Genomic DNA, 14,416 nt, shown 5'->3' on the forward strand with positions numbered 1-14,416 from the left:
AAAACTGATAGGAACTGATGTAACGTAGCCCTGAAAAGGACTGCAATTACAATTAGTCTTTACTCCCAACCTATCTATTTAAGAGCACAGACCTGCCTGATAAAAGTCGTATGAAATGATGTAGTCTAGTCCTTAAAAGGACTGCAAATCACAACTCTTCCCTACTCCCAAGCTATCTGCAGATTTGTGCGAAAATTGGTTTGAAATTAACAAAGTATAGCGCACACAGCAACAGCGGTGCCGTCTAACACGCAGCTGCAGCAGTGAGAAAATGGTGGTGATGGCGAAAATGGCTTGGTCTTATAGGGCAAGGACATATGACATACACTGCCAATGACACATGCCCTTGCTTGTGTGAAAAAAAGCAGTTCGCTCCGTGTGTGCGCTGCTGATAGGCTGACATATTGCACCTCCCCACTGTAAATGCGGGAAAGAGAAAAAAAAATGGAGATCTTCATTATTCCTGCAGAGATCCATCCCCTGCTCCTCCCCCCCGCCCCGCTGTACACTCAAACTGTGTATTAACATTAATTTTCAGCATTACTGAGAAAAAATCCAGTTTTGATTTTGGTGCACGAACAGTTATCGAACATAACCTCGAACAGCCGAATTTTTTTAAAATCGTTCGTGTTCGCCGAACGGCTCGAACACCGCCCAAAACAGCTCGAATTTGAGATTGGCGAACAGTTTGAGTCGAACACCGCTCATCTCTACTTGCAGACGCGCACTCTCTGCTTGTAGAAGAGCCGTTTTTGATTCTTGATCTACTTGTCTCAACTTTAATTGCATCTCTTGCACGGCGAAGGATGATCTCGATTTGGCCGCCTCGGCTTCAGTGCGAGCGAATGCAGCAAGCTCTGCTATTGATGACTTGCTAGAGCCTGTTCGTGACCTCGTTTTGAGTGAGCGCTTCGAGACATTGCGCGATTACCTGTAGACTGCTGAATACTTTGGCGGGAGGCTGAGTCTATATGTGGACGGGCTTCCGCGTGGTGGGAATGGCATCATGTTTGCTGGGGGGGGGGGCTGGGCTCTTGTTCTCTGTGGCTGTATGGCGGCTGCTGTAATGCCCGTATGCGGTGCAGCGTGGGCGTTAGCTGTCCCGTACAGTCTATTCAACCACCGCCTGCAGCCAGGGTCCGTTTTTACTGTTCTGCCTTCCTCCACATATGATGCTGTGGGGGATTTAGCATACAGCTTAACCATCATTCATACACAATTAAATACACTGTAGCATTCTGTAATCTTGATTTAATGGTGATGGTATGAACTTGATAGTGTGGTAAAAACTATAACACAATACAAAATGATGACAGTCAGTACATTAAAGAAACTAACACTAACATAGTGATAATACAGGTTACAGTAAACAGGAATAAATGAGGTAAAGATCACAGCCACAGGCTCTATTCTATACAGAATGCATCAACCTGAGTACAGTGCAAGAGGCATTAACTAAATGGTGTATCTCAGAGCACAATACACTTCACTTTACAGTATTTCACACAAAACATGTGATTGTATTTGCTCTTACCGGAATCATCTGACAAGGGAAAAGTTGTAGAGAGTGTAGAGCCAGTCACACGTCTTATCTGCTTCCCTGAAAGCCCAACTGATTACAGGAACTCTTTCTCCCTGAGGAAGGAGGGGGACGGTCCCTCAGCACACATTCTTAAAGGGGACAGACTCTTGTGACAATAAGGCTGTGTGCCCACGATGCGCTTTTGGTGCGTTTTTTGGTGCGGATTTGCAGCGCGGAAACGCATTGCATACCCTATCCCATGACTTCCTATGACATTCTGCAAGTTCTGTGCATATGGTCAGGATTTGTTCTGCGTGGATTTTACTCGCAGAAAAAATCCTGACATGACCAATTCTTGTGTGTTTCTGCTTGGAGATTTGCCTATACAATGCATTGGAAAAACGCATGGCAAAAACGCATGTGAAAACTGCATGCGTTTTTCTGCCAAGGAGATGCAGAAATGCTCAAGAAAATTTCTGCTTCATTTCTACATCGTGAGCACTAAGCCTTAGGCTGTGTGCCCACGTAGCATTTTTCAAGCGTATATGCTGCGGAATTTCCGCAGCGTAAACGCTTGAAAAACGCATGTATATCCGCACCCCATGGTCCCCAATGGGATTCCGCAATTTCTATGCACATGCTGCGGATTTTTCCGCAGCGTTTATGCCGCGTTCAAAAATCCGCAGCATGTCATTTAATTTTGCGTTTCCGCAAGCGGAATTGCCTTTGTCCAATGCATAAAAAACGCAAGGCAATTCCGCATGTGGAAAACGCGTGATAAACGCGCGAAAAATGCGCGATAAACGCGTGCGGAATTCCGCATGCGTTTTTCCGGGAGAGGACTTGCATTTATGCAGCAGAAATTTTCTGCTTCATAAATGCAACGTGGGCACATAGCCTAAGGCTATGTGCCCATCATGCAGAAATGCTGCATATTTTTTCCGCTTCTCCCTGGCAGGAAAAACGCATGCGGTTTTTACATGCGTTTTTCCCGCCAGGTTGAAGCGTTTTCTCAAGCGTTTTTGCATGCATTTCTGCATGCAGGTTATCAAGTGCTTTTCCAAGCAATTTTAGCATGACTTGGAAAAGTGCTTGACAACTTGTTCACACTATATAAATCCATGCAACCGGCAATCGGCATGGATTTATATAGTGTGACCAAGTTAGTTAAAAAAAAAAGAATAAGAATGGTAAAAAATAAAGATTATACTTACCTTCAGATATCCTCCCGGTGTTTTCGCTGCTCCGTCCGGTGTCTTGGGCGGCTCGCGGTGTTGCGAAGGACCTGCAGTGACGTCATTGAGTCATGTGACCCATACAGCAGACCAGACGGAGGGGAGAAAACACCGGGAGGACATCAGAAGGTGAGTATAATATTTATTTTTTATTTTAAATTCTTTTTTTTTACAGGTTCTATGGTACCCGGGTCTGGATGAGAGTCTCCTCTTCTCCAGACCTGGGTACCATCCGCACATTGAACCGTGTGATATCAGCATCTGCAGTGATGCGGATGTCACGCGGTTCAATGCAAGTCAATGGCGGCGATTACGCTGCATATCCGCAAAATTAATGGACATGCTGCGGATTTTTGAGCGCAAAATCCGCAGCATGGGCATTGACATTGCGGCTCGTCATTGGGGACCATGGGGGACGAATTACCTATCATTTTTTAAGCGTTTTCGCTGCGGAAATTCCGCGGCAGAAACACTTGAAAAACGCATAGTGGGCACACAGCCTCAGAGCATTACTAGATGATGTCCAGCTTCTAAACAACATAAACAGACAACTGGTGACCTCTACAGGTCGCAACTAGAATAACTCTATGAACATTCCCTTAGCTGCTCATGAGTAGACAGAACAGATAGGACTTTACAGATCTCAGCTTCAACCTCCAAGGATATCACAGAAACCACAATGCCCTCATGGAGAATGGAGGTTTTGGGGGAGAAAGAGAACTAAAACTGCTTGAATCCCGGCCTGAAAGTGATAGAGAAATTGAATCTAGAGAAAAATAAGGGCCCTCTGGTCGGTCTAGGAGTTAGCCATTTAGCTGATTCAATATACGCTAAATTCTTCTGGTCAGTGACCACAGTGATTGGATGAACTTCTCCCTCCAGAAAATGTCTTCAAACCTTAAAGGCTGATTTAACAGTGAGTAACTTACAATACCCAACCACAAAATTTATTTCAGCAGATGAAAATTTTCTTGATAAAAAAGCACATGGCCACAAATTGGTCAGAGTCTTGGAACATTGACATAAAACGGTCCCGACCCCGACCTCCGAAACATCCACCTCCACAATGAATGGTTCTTGGAGATCGGGTTGGATTAGAACAGGAGCAGACATAAAACACTCCTTCAATTTTTCAAAAGCCCCAATAGCATCTGGTGACCAAACCTTGAGATCTGCCCCTTTACGTGTGAAGTCAGTAATCTGAGAAAAAACCCCTAAAGAATTTCCTATAATAGTTGGCGAATCCTACAAAACGTTGCAACACTTTCAGGTCACTAGGTTGGACCCAATCTATAATGGCTTTCACCTTCCCAGGATCCATTGTAAACCCATCAGCCGATAAAATTACCCCCGGGAATGAAACTTCCTGAACAGAAAAAAAAACATTTCTCAATTGTAACAAAGAAAGAATTCTCCCTCAACCTTTCTAATACAAGACGGACATGTTCCTGGTGAGAATCCAAATCAGGAGAAAATTCTATATCATCAAGGAAAATCACAAGAAATCTCCCAATGTAATCAGAGAAATATCATTCAGAAAGTCGTGAAATCCTGTTGGTGCATTGGAGAATCCAAAGGGCAGAACAAGATTATCGAATAAAACCTCAGCACCGTACACCTCGTACACACACGGCTCCGCTCCGTACGCCTCGTACACGCGTGTCTCTGCTCCGTACACCTCGTACACACACGACTCTGCTCCGTACACCTCGTACACACACGGCTCCGCTCCATACACCTCGTACACACACGGCTACGCTCCGTACACCTCGTACACACGAAGCTCCGCTCCGTACACCTCGTACACACGCGGCTCTGCTCCGTACACCTTGTACACACATGGCTCCCCTCCATACAAATCGTACACATACGGCTCCGCCCACCTCGCACACACGCGGCTCTGCTCCATACACCTCGTACACAAGGCTCCGCTCCGTGCACCTCGTACACGCACGGCTCTGCTCCGTACACCTCGTACACGCGCGACTCCGCTCCATACACCTCGTACACACGCGGCTCCGCTCCGTACACCTCGTACACGCACGGCTCCGCTCCATACACCTCGTACACACGCGGCTCTGCTCCGTACACCTCGTACACGCGCGGCTCCGCTCACCTAGTACACACCTGGCTCCGCTCCGTACACCTCGTACACGCGCGGCTCTGCTCCGTACGCCTCGTACACACACGGCTCCGCTCCGTACACCTCGTACACACACGGCTCTGCTCCGTACACCTCGTACACGCGCGGCTCTGCTACATCCACACTGTAAACCCCTCCTGACCCCACACATAAACTTCAGCTCATCCATCACCATGACAACCAGCACAGCAGAGTCCTGCATCCACTGAGGCCCTTGATCATGTGACCCCTGACTCCTCCCCTCCTGTGACCTCATCACAGGTCCTGTGCGCACACAACAGCCATATATGTGGTGGCGGCTCTGCAGGTGGAGGTATGTGGAGACCCCATTACTGAGTGCAGGGGGCATTAACCCCTTCAGCACGAGGCTCTTTGGGGGTCTTGTGTTGCCCCTTTATAAGAATCATAAGGTTTCTGTTCTGTTTCCTGTAATAGATACATACGACCCAACTATGGAGACAGGAAGGGAGGAAACGTATTGTTCTCAGAGTACAGGACCCCCACAGTGTAATGCCCCCACACAGTGTAATGCCCCCATTATGCCCCTTCTGCAGGATGTATGATGCCCCCACACAGTGTAATGCCCCCATAGTACCGCCACCCCCCCACACAGTACAATCAGAGGCATAACTAGGGTCTGATGGGACCCGTTGCGAGATTTTGACCACCCCCCATCCTGATATATACAGTGGGTACGGAAAGTATTCAGACCCCTGTAAATGTTTCACTCTTTGTTTCATTGCAGCCATTTGGTAAATCCTAAAAAGTTCATTTTTTTCTCATTAAAGTACACTCTGCACCCCATCTTCACTGAAAAAACTGAAATTTAGAAATTTTTGCAAATTTATTAAAAAAGAAAAACTGAAATATCACATGATCATAAGTATTCAGACCCTTTGCTCAGACACTCATATTTAAGTCACATGCTGTCCATTCCTTGTGATTCTCCTTGAGATGGTTCTGCTCCTTCATTGGAGTCTAGCTGTGTTTAATTAAACTGATAGGACTTGATTTAGAAAGGCACACACCTGTCTATCTAAGACCTCACAGCTCCCAGTGCATGTCAGACCAAATGAGAATCATGAGCACAAAGGAACTGCCCAAGGCGCTCAGAGACAGAATTGTGGCAAGGCACAGATCTGGCCAAGGTTACAAAAGAATTTCTGCATTACTCAAGATTCCTAAGAGCACAGTGGCCTCCATAATCATTAAATGGAAGAAGTTTGGGACCACCAGAAGTCTTCCTAGACCTGGCCGTCCAGCCAAACTGAACAATCGTGGGAGAAGAGCCTTGGCGAGCGAGGTAAAGAAGAACCCCAAGATCACTGTGGCTGAGCTCCAGAGATGCAGTAGGCAGATGGGAGAAAGTTCCACAAAGTCAACTATCACTGCAGCCCTCCACCAGTCGGGCCTTTATGGTAGAGTGGCCCGATGGAAGCCTCTCCTCGGTACAAGACATATGAAAGCCCGCATAGAGTTTGCTCAAAAACACATGAAGGACTCCCAGACTATGAGAAATAAGATTCTCTGGTCTGATGAAGATAGAACTTTTTGGTGATAATTCCAAGCGGTATGTGTGGAGAAAACCAGGCACTGCTCATCACCTGCCCAATACAATCCCAACAGTGAAACATGGTGGTGGCAGCATCATGCTATGGGGGTGTTTTTAAGCGACAGGAACAGGACGACTGGTTGCAATTGAAGGAAACATGAATGCAGCCAAGTACAGAGATATTCTGGATGAAAACCTCTTCTAGAGTGCTCTGGACCTCAGACTTTGCCGAAGGTTCACCTTCCAACAAGACAATGACCCTAAGCACACAGCTAAAATAACAAAGGAGTGGCTTCAGAACAACTCTGTGACCATTCTTGACTGGCCCAGCCAGAGCCCTGACCTAAACCCAATTGAGCATCTCCGGAGAGACCTGAAAATGGCTGTCCACCAATGTTCACCATCCAACCTGACGGAACTGGAGAGGATCTGCAAGGAAGAATGGCAGAGGATCCCCAAATCCAGGTGTGAGAAACTTGTATCATTCCCAAGAAGACTCATGGCTGTACTAGCTCAAAAGGGTGTTTCTACTCAATACTGAGCAAAGGGTCTGAATACTTATGACCATGTGATATTTCAGGTTTTCTTTTTTAATAAATTAGCAAAAATGTCTACATTTCTGTTTTTTTCAGTCAAGATGGGGTGCAGAGTGTACTTTAATGAGAAAAAAAAATGAACTTTTTAGAATTTACCAAATGGCTGCAATGAAATAAAGAGTGAAAAATGTACTGTTATACCAATTAAATATGTGAATAGAGTTGTTATAGACCCAGTCTGCGTACGGGCACTCTGACCTCTCTATGCACCAGATTAGATGTATGTTATGTATTTATGTTTTGAAAAATCAAATAAAAATGATGTTGAAAAAAAAAAAAAAAAAAAAAAATTTAACCCCCGAGGGTGGTTTGCTCGTTAATGACCAGGCCAATTTTTACAATTCTGACTTTCACTTTATGAGGTAATTACTCTGGAACGCTTCAACGGATCCCCCTGATTCTGAGATTGTTTTTTCGTGACATATTGTACTTCATGATTTTGGTAAAATTTCTTCGATATCACTTGCGTTTATTTGCGAAAAAAATGGAAATTTGGCAAAAATTTTGAAAATTTAGCAATTTTCAAAATTTTAATTTTTATGCCCTTAAATCAGAGAGATATGTCACACAAAATACTTAATAAATAACATTTCCCACATGTCTACATTACATCACCACAATTTTGGAACCCAATTTTTTTTTTGTTATGGAGCTATAAGGGTTAAAAGTTGACCAGCGATTTCTCATTTTTCCAACAAAATTTACAAAACCATTTTTTTAGGGACCACATCACATTTGAAGTCACTTTGAGAGGTCTTTATGACAGAAAATACCCAAAAGTGACACCATTCTAAAAACTGCACCCCTCAAGGAGCTCAAAACCACATTCAACAACTTTATTAACCCTTCAGGTGTTTCACAGGAATTTTTGGAATGTGGAAGAAAAAAATGAACATTTAACTTTTTTCACAAAAATGTTACTTTAGACCCAATTTTTTTTATTTTCACAGGGGTAACAAGAAAAAATGGACCCCAAAATTTGTTGTGCAATTTACCCTGGGCACGCAGATACTCCATATGTGGGGAAAAAACACTGTTTGGGCGCACGGCAGGGCTCGGAATGTAAGGAGCGCCTTTTGACTTTTTGATTGTAAAATTTGCTTGAATAATTAGCGGACACCATGTTGCATTTGGAGAGTCCCTGTGTGCCCAAACATTGGAGCTCCCCCACAAGTGACCCCATTTTGGAAACTGGACCCCCAAGGCACCTATCTAGATGCATAATAAGCACTTGGAACCCCCAGGTGCTTCACAAATTGATTCGTAAAAATGAAAAAGTGTTTTTTTTCACTTTTTCGAATCAATTTGTGAAGCACCTGGGGGTTCCAAGTGCTCATTATGCATCTAGATAGGTGCCTTGGGTGGTCTAGTTTCCAAAATGGGGTCACTTGTGGGGGAGCTCCAAAGTTTAGGCACGCAGGGGCTCTCCAAACGCAACATGGCGTCTAACAATTTGAGCCGATTTTCCATTCAATTTGTTAGCGGACACCATGTCGCGTTTGGAGAGCCCCTGATGTGCCTAAACAGTGGAGCTCCCCCACAAGTGACCCCATTTTGGAAACTATACCCCTCAAGGATTTTATTAAGGTGTATAGTGAACATTTTGAACCCAGAGGTACGACACAGAATTTGATAACATTAGGTCATCATATTGAATAAGTTGTCATTAGTCTTGAGCGCAAGTGCTCGCTACTTGAGTTTGCATCGGGTACTCAGGTATGCACCATGTACTGCGTGTGCTCGAGTGACATGCTCGAGTGACATGCTCGAGTCCCCGCATGGATGTTTCACGGTTATTAGACACCCAAAAAAAAACATGCGGGGATCGCTCGTGCATGGCAGGCAATCCCCGCAAAGTTTTTTGGGCCGTGAAGCATATGGGGCGGAGACTCGAGCATGTCACTCAAATACCCACGATACTCAATGCATACCAGAACACCCGATGCAAACTCAAGTAGCGAACACTTGCGCTCAACACTAGTCGCCATATCGTCATCTTTTTTTCTTACTTTTGAAAAAAATCACAACCCCATCACAACCCTAACCCCAACCCCAGCCCTAACCGTAGCACAACCCTAACCCTAGCACAACCCTAACCTGAGAGTTTATTTTTTACGCCGTTCCTCATGCGGTATAAGTGATTAGACGACCTTATTCTTCGGGTCGGTGAGACTACAGCGATACCAGAATCATATGGGGGTTTTATGACTGACAGCTGTCACACACTAAAAGTTTTTGCATCGCCATATTTTGAGAGCTATAATTTTTCCAGATTTTGGCAGACAGTCATGTGACGGCTCGTTTTTTGCGGGATGAGTTGACGTTATTGGTGCCATTTTCAGGCACGTGACATTTTTTGATCGCTTTCTATTCTGATTTTTGGGAGGCAGAATAAACAAAAACCAACAATTCAGGAATTTTTTTTTTTTTTGTTCTGCGTGTGGTAAAATTGATAAGGTAGCTTTATTCTTCGGGTCAGTACGTTTACAGCGGTACCACATTTATATCGTATTTCTATGTTTTGCACTTTTACATAATAAAAGCAATTTTATAGAAGCATAGCTTTATTCTGAGAGCTATAACTTTTTTATTTTTCGGCTGATGGAGCTGTATGGCAGCTTGTTTTTTGCGGGACGAGATGACGTTTTCAGCAGTACCATTTTTATTTATATTTGTCTTTTTGATCGCGTGTTATTCCATTTTTTTTTTGAGCGGTATGGTGATGAAGCATTGTTTTTTGCTTCGTTTTTTTTTTTTTTTTTTATCCTGTTCACTGAAGGGGTTAACTAGTGGGACAGTTTTATAGGTCAGGTTGTTCCGGACGCGGCGATACCAAATATGTGTACTTTTATTGTTTTTTTTGTTTTTTTTATAATAATATTTATTGATGGATACATTATATTTTTATTTTTGGTGGATTATATATATATATATATTTTTTATATTTTTACAATTTTTTTTTTTTTTTTCACTTTCTGATAGTTTTTATACTTTATTACTTTGTCCCACTATGGGACTTTCACTTTTTTTTTTCTGATCGCCTGCATGGCACAGGAATGCAGCACCATCCCTGTGCCATGCAGGCTGTCAGCGCTGGACAGGGAGAAGATTGTTTGGAGATGCACTGCACATGTCCAAAAAATCTTCCTGATGTCTGGTGACCCGGATGTTGTCATGACGACATCGGGTCGTCATGGCAACATCCTGGAAGCCACGGCAGACAGCGCTGGAAGCCGGAAGAGGTGGTGAGTATCTGCGATCACCTCCCCTTGCAACCGCAATGCTGCGATCGACTTCGATCGCAGCATCGCGGGGGTTAATGTGCTGGGAGCGGTGCGTGACCGCTCCCTGCACATAGTACCGGGTGTCAGCTGTGACAATCAGCTAACACCCGGCGGCGATCGCGCCCGCACAGCCTGTGTGCGCGCACGATCGCCATGACGTACTAATATGGGTCTGGCTCTTAAGTCCCAGGGCACAGACGCATATTAGTACGTCTAATGTTGTTAAGGGGTTAAAGGGGTCTGAATACTTTCCGTACCCACTGTATATGTATGTCCCTTATCCTGGGCCTCAACCTAGTATATGTCCCCCGTTCTGCCTCTGTTCTTTAGTGTATAGAAAAAAATAAACTATTACACTCACCAGGGGCGAACATAGAAGTGATGGGGCCCCATAACAGAAGTATAATGCACAGCCCATAGTCATCCATGTAGTATAATGCACAGCCCATAGTCCATACATGTAATATAATGCACAGCCCATAGTCTGTACATGTAGTATAATGCACAGCCCATAGTCATCCATGTAGTATAATGCACAGCCCATAGTCCATACATGTAGTATAATGCACAGCCCACAGTCATCCATGTAGTATAATACACAGCCCACACTCTTACATGTAGTATAATGCACAGCCCATAGTCCGTACATGTAGTATAATGCACAGCACATAGTCATACATGTAGTATAATGCACAGCCCATAGTCCGTACATGTAGTATAATGCACAGCCCATAGTCCATACATGTAATATAATGCACAGCCCACACTCTTACATGTAGTATAATGCACAGCCCATAGTCCATACATGTAGTATAATGCACAGTCCATACTCTTACATGTAGTATAATGCACAGCCCATAGTCCATACATGTAGTATAATGCACAGCCCACACTCTTACATGTAGTATAATGCACAGCCCATAGTCCATACATGTAGTATAATGCACAGCCCACACTCTTACATGTAGTATAATGCACAGCCCATAGTCCATACATGTAGTATAATGCACAGTCCATACTCTTACATGTAGTATAATGCACAGCCCATACTCATACATGTAGTATAATGCACAGCCCACACTCTTACATGTAGTATAATGCACAGCCCATAGTCCATACATGTAGTATAATGCACAGTCCATACTCTTACATGTAGTATAATGCACAGCCCATAGTCCATACATGTAGTATAATGCACAGCCCATAGTCATACATGTAGTATAATGCACAGCCCATAGTCATACATGTAGTATAATGCACAGCCCATAGTCATACATGTAGTATAATGCACAGCCCATACTCTTACATGTAGTATAATGCACAGCCCATACTCTTACATGTAGTATAATGCACAGCCCATACTCTTACATGTAGTATAATGCACAGCCCATACTCATACATGTAGTATAATGCACAGCCCACACTCTTACATGTAGTATAATGCACAGCCCATAGTCCATACATGTAGTATAATGCACAGTCCATACTCTTACATGTAGTATAATGCACAGCCCATAGTCCATACATGTAGTATAATGCACAGCCCATAGTCATACATGTAGTATAATGCACAGCCCATAGTCATACATGTAGTATAATGCACAGCCCATAGTCCATACATGTAGTATAATGCACAGCCCACACTCTTACATGTAGTATAATGCACAGCCCATAGTCCATACATGTAGTATAATGCACAGCCCACACTCTTACATGTAGTATAATGCACAGCCCATAGTCCATACATGTAGTATAATGCACAGCCCACACTCTTACATGTAGTATAATGCACAGCCCATAGTCCATACATGTAGTATAATGCACAGCCCACACTCTTACATGTAGTATAATGCACAGCCCATAGTCATACATGTAGTATAATGCACAGCCCATAGTCCATACATGTAGTATAATGCACAGCCCACACTCTTACATGTAGTATAATGCACAGCCCATAGTCATACATGTAGTATAATGCACAGCCCACACTCTTACATGTAGTATAATGCACAGCCCATAGTCCATACATGTAGTATAATGCACAGCCCATAGTCCATACATGTAGTATAATGCACAGCCCACACTCTTACATGTAGTATAATGCACAGCCCATACTCTTACATGTAGTATAATGCACAGCCCACACTCTTACATGTAGTATAATGCACAGCCCACACTCTTACATGTAGTATAATGCACAGCCCACAGTCATACATGTAGTATAATGCACAGTCCATACTCTTACATGTAGTATAATGCACAGCCCACAGTCATACATGTAGTATAATGCACAGCCCACACTCTTACATGTAGGATTATGGCCAAGGGCACCGTGTACTCGCTGATTTAAAAAAAAACAGAACATTATACTCGCCTTCTCTCTGCTCCCTCGCCGCTCGGTGTCTTTTTTCTGGAGCTGCCGCTGACTTCAGCTACAAGTGACAGGAGAGCATGATGTTACTTCCATGCGCCCCCTAATGGCGTACATGCCGATGTCAGCTGCTGGCCTCTGATTGGTCAGCAGCGTGTATTGTGGCACTTCAGCTGAATGTCAGTCCGAGAACACATCCAGCTGAAGTAGGGGTCGGTCGCAGGAGCCACTGCGGTCATTAAGCCTCTCAATATAATGCTCTCATAGTACCTCTATTTCCCCACACCGTATAATGTTCTCACAGTACCACCATCCCCCCACATACAGTATAATGTTCCCACAGTACCGCCATCCCCCCACATACAGTATAATGTTCCCACAGTACCGCCATCTTCCTACATACAGTATAATGTTCTCACATTACCACCATCTTCCCACATACAGTATAATGTTCTCATAGTACTGCCATCCCCCCACATACAGTATAATGTTCCCACAGTACCGCCATCCCCCCACATACAGTATAATGTTCTCATAGTACCTCTATTTCCCCACACCGTATAATGTTCCCACAGTACCGCCATCCCCCCACATACAGTATAATGTTCTCACAGTACCGCCATCCCCCCACATACAGTATAATGTTCCCACAGTACCACCATCCCCCCACATACAGTATAATGTTCTCACATTACCATCCCCCCACATACAGTATAATGTTCCCACAGTACCGCCATCTTCCCACATACAGTATAATGTTCTCACAGTACCGCCATCCCCCCACATACAGTATAATGTTCTCACAGTACCGCCATCTTCCCACATACAGTATAATGTTCTCACAGTACCGCCATCTTCCCACATACAGTATAATGTTCTCACAGTACCGCCATCTTCCCACATACAGTATAATGTTCTCACAGTACCGCCATCTTCCCACATACAGTATAATGTTCTCACAGTACCGCCATCCCCCCACATACAGTATAATGTTCTCACAGTACCACCATCCCCCCACATACAGTATAATGTTCTCACAGTACCGCCATCTTCCCACATACAGTATAATGTTCTCACAGTACCGCCATCTTCCCACATACAGTATAATGTTCTCATAGTACCTCTATTTCCCCACACCGTATAATGTTCCCACATTACCACCATCCCCCCCACATACAGTATAATGTTCCCACATTACCACCATCCCCCCCACATACAGTATAATGTTCTCACAGTACCGCCATCTTCCCACATACAGTATAATGTTCTCACAGTACCGCCATCTTCCCACATACAGTATAATGTTCTCATAGTACCTCTATTTCCCTACACCGTATAATGTTCCCACATTACCACCATCCCCCCCACATACAGTATAATGTTCCCACATTACCACCATCCCCCCACATACAGTATAATGTTCTCACAGTACCACCATCTTCCCACATACAGTATAATGTTCTCACAGTACCGCCATCTTCCCACATACAGTATAATGTTCTCATAGTACCTCTATTTCCCCACACCGTATAATGTTCCCACATTACCACCATCCCCCCCACATACAGTATAATGTTCCCACATTACCACCATCCCCCCCACATACAGTATAATGTTCTCACAGTACCACCATCCCCCCCACATACAGTATAATGTTCCCACATTACCACCATCCCCCCCACATACAGTATAATGTTCCCACATTACCACCAT

The sequence above is a fragment of the Phyllobates terribilis genome, unplaced genomic scaffold (genome assembly GCF_046119375.1).
Source record: "Phyllobates terribilis strain yellow unplaced genomic scaffold, ASM4611937v1 Scaffold_150__1_contigs__length_4496277, whole genome shotgun sequence".
Lineage (NCBI taxonomy): Eukaryota > Metazoa > Chordata > Amphibia > Anura > Dendrobatidae > Phyllobates > Phyllobates terribilis.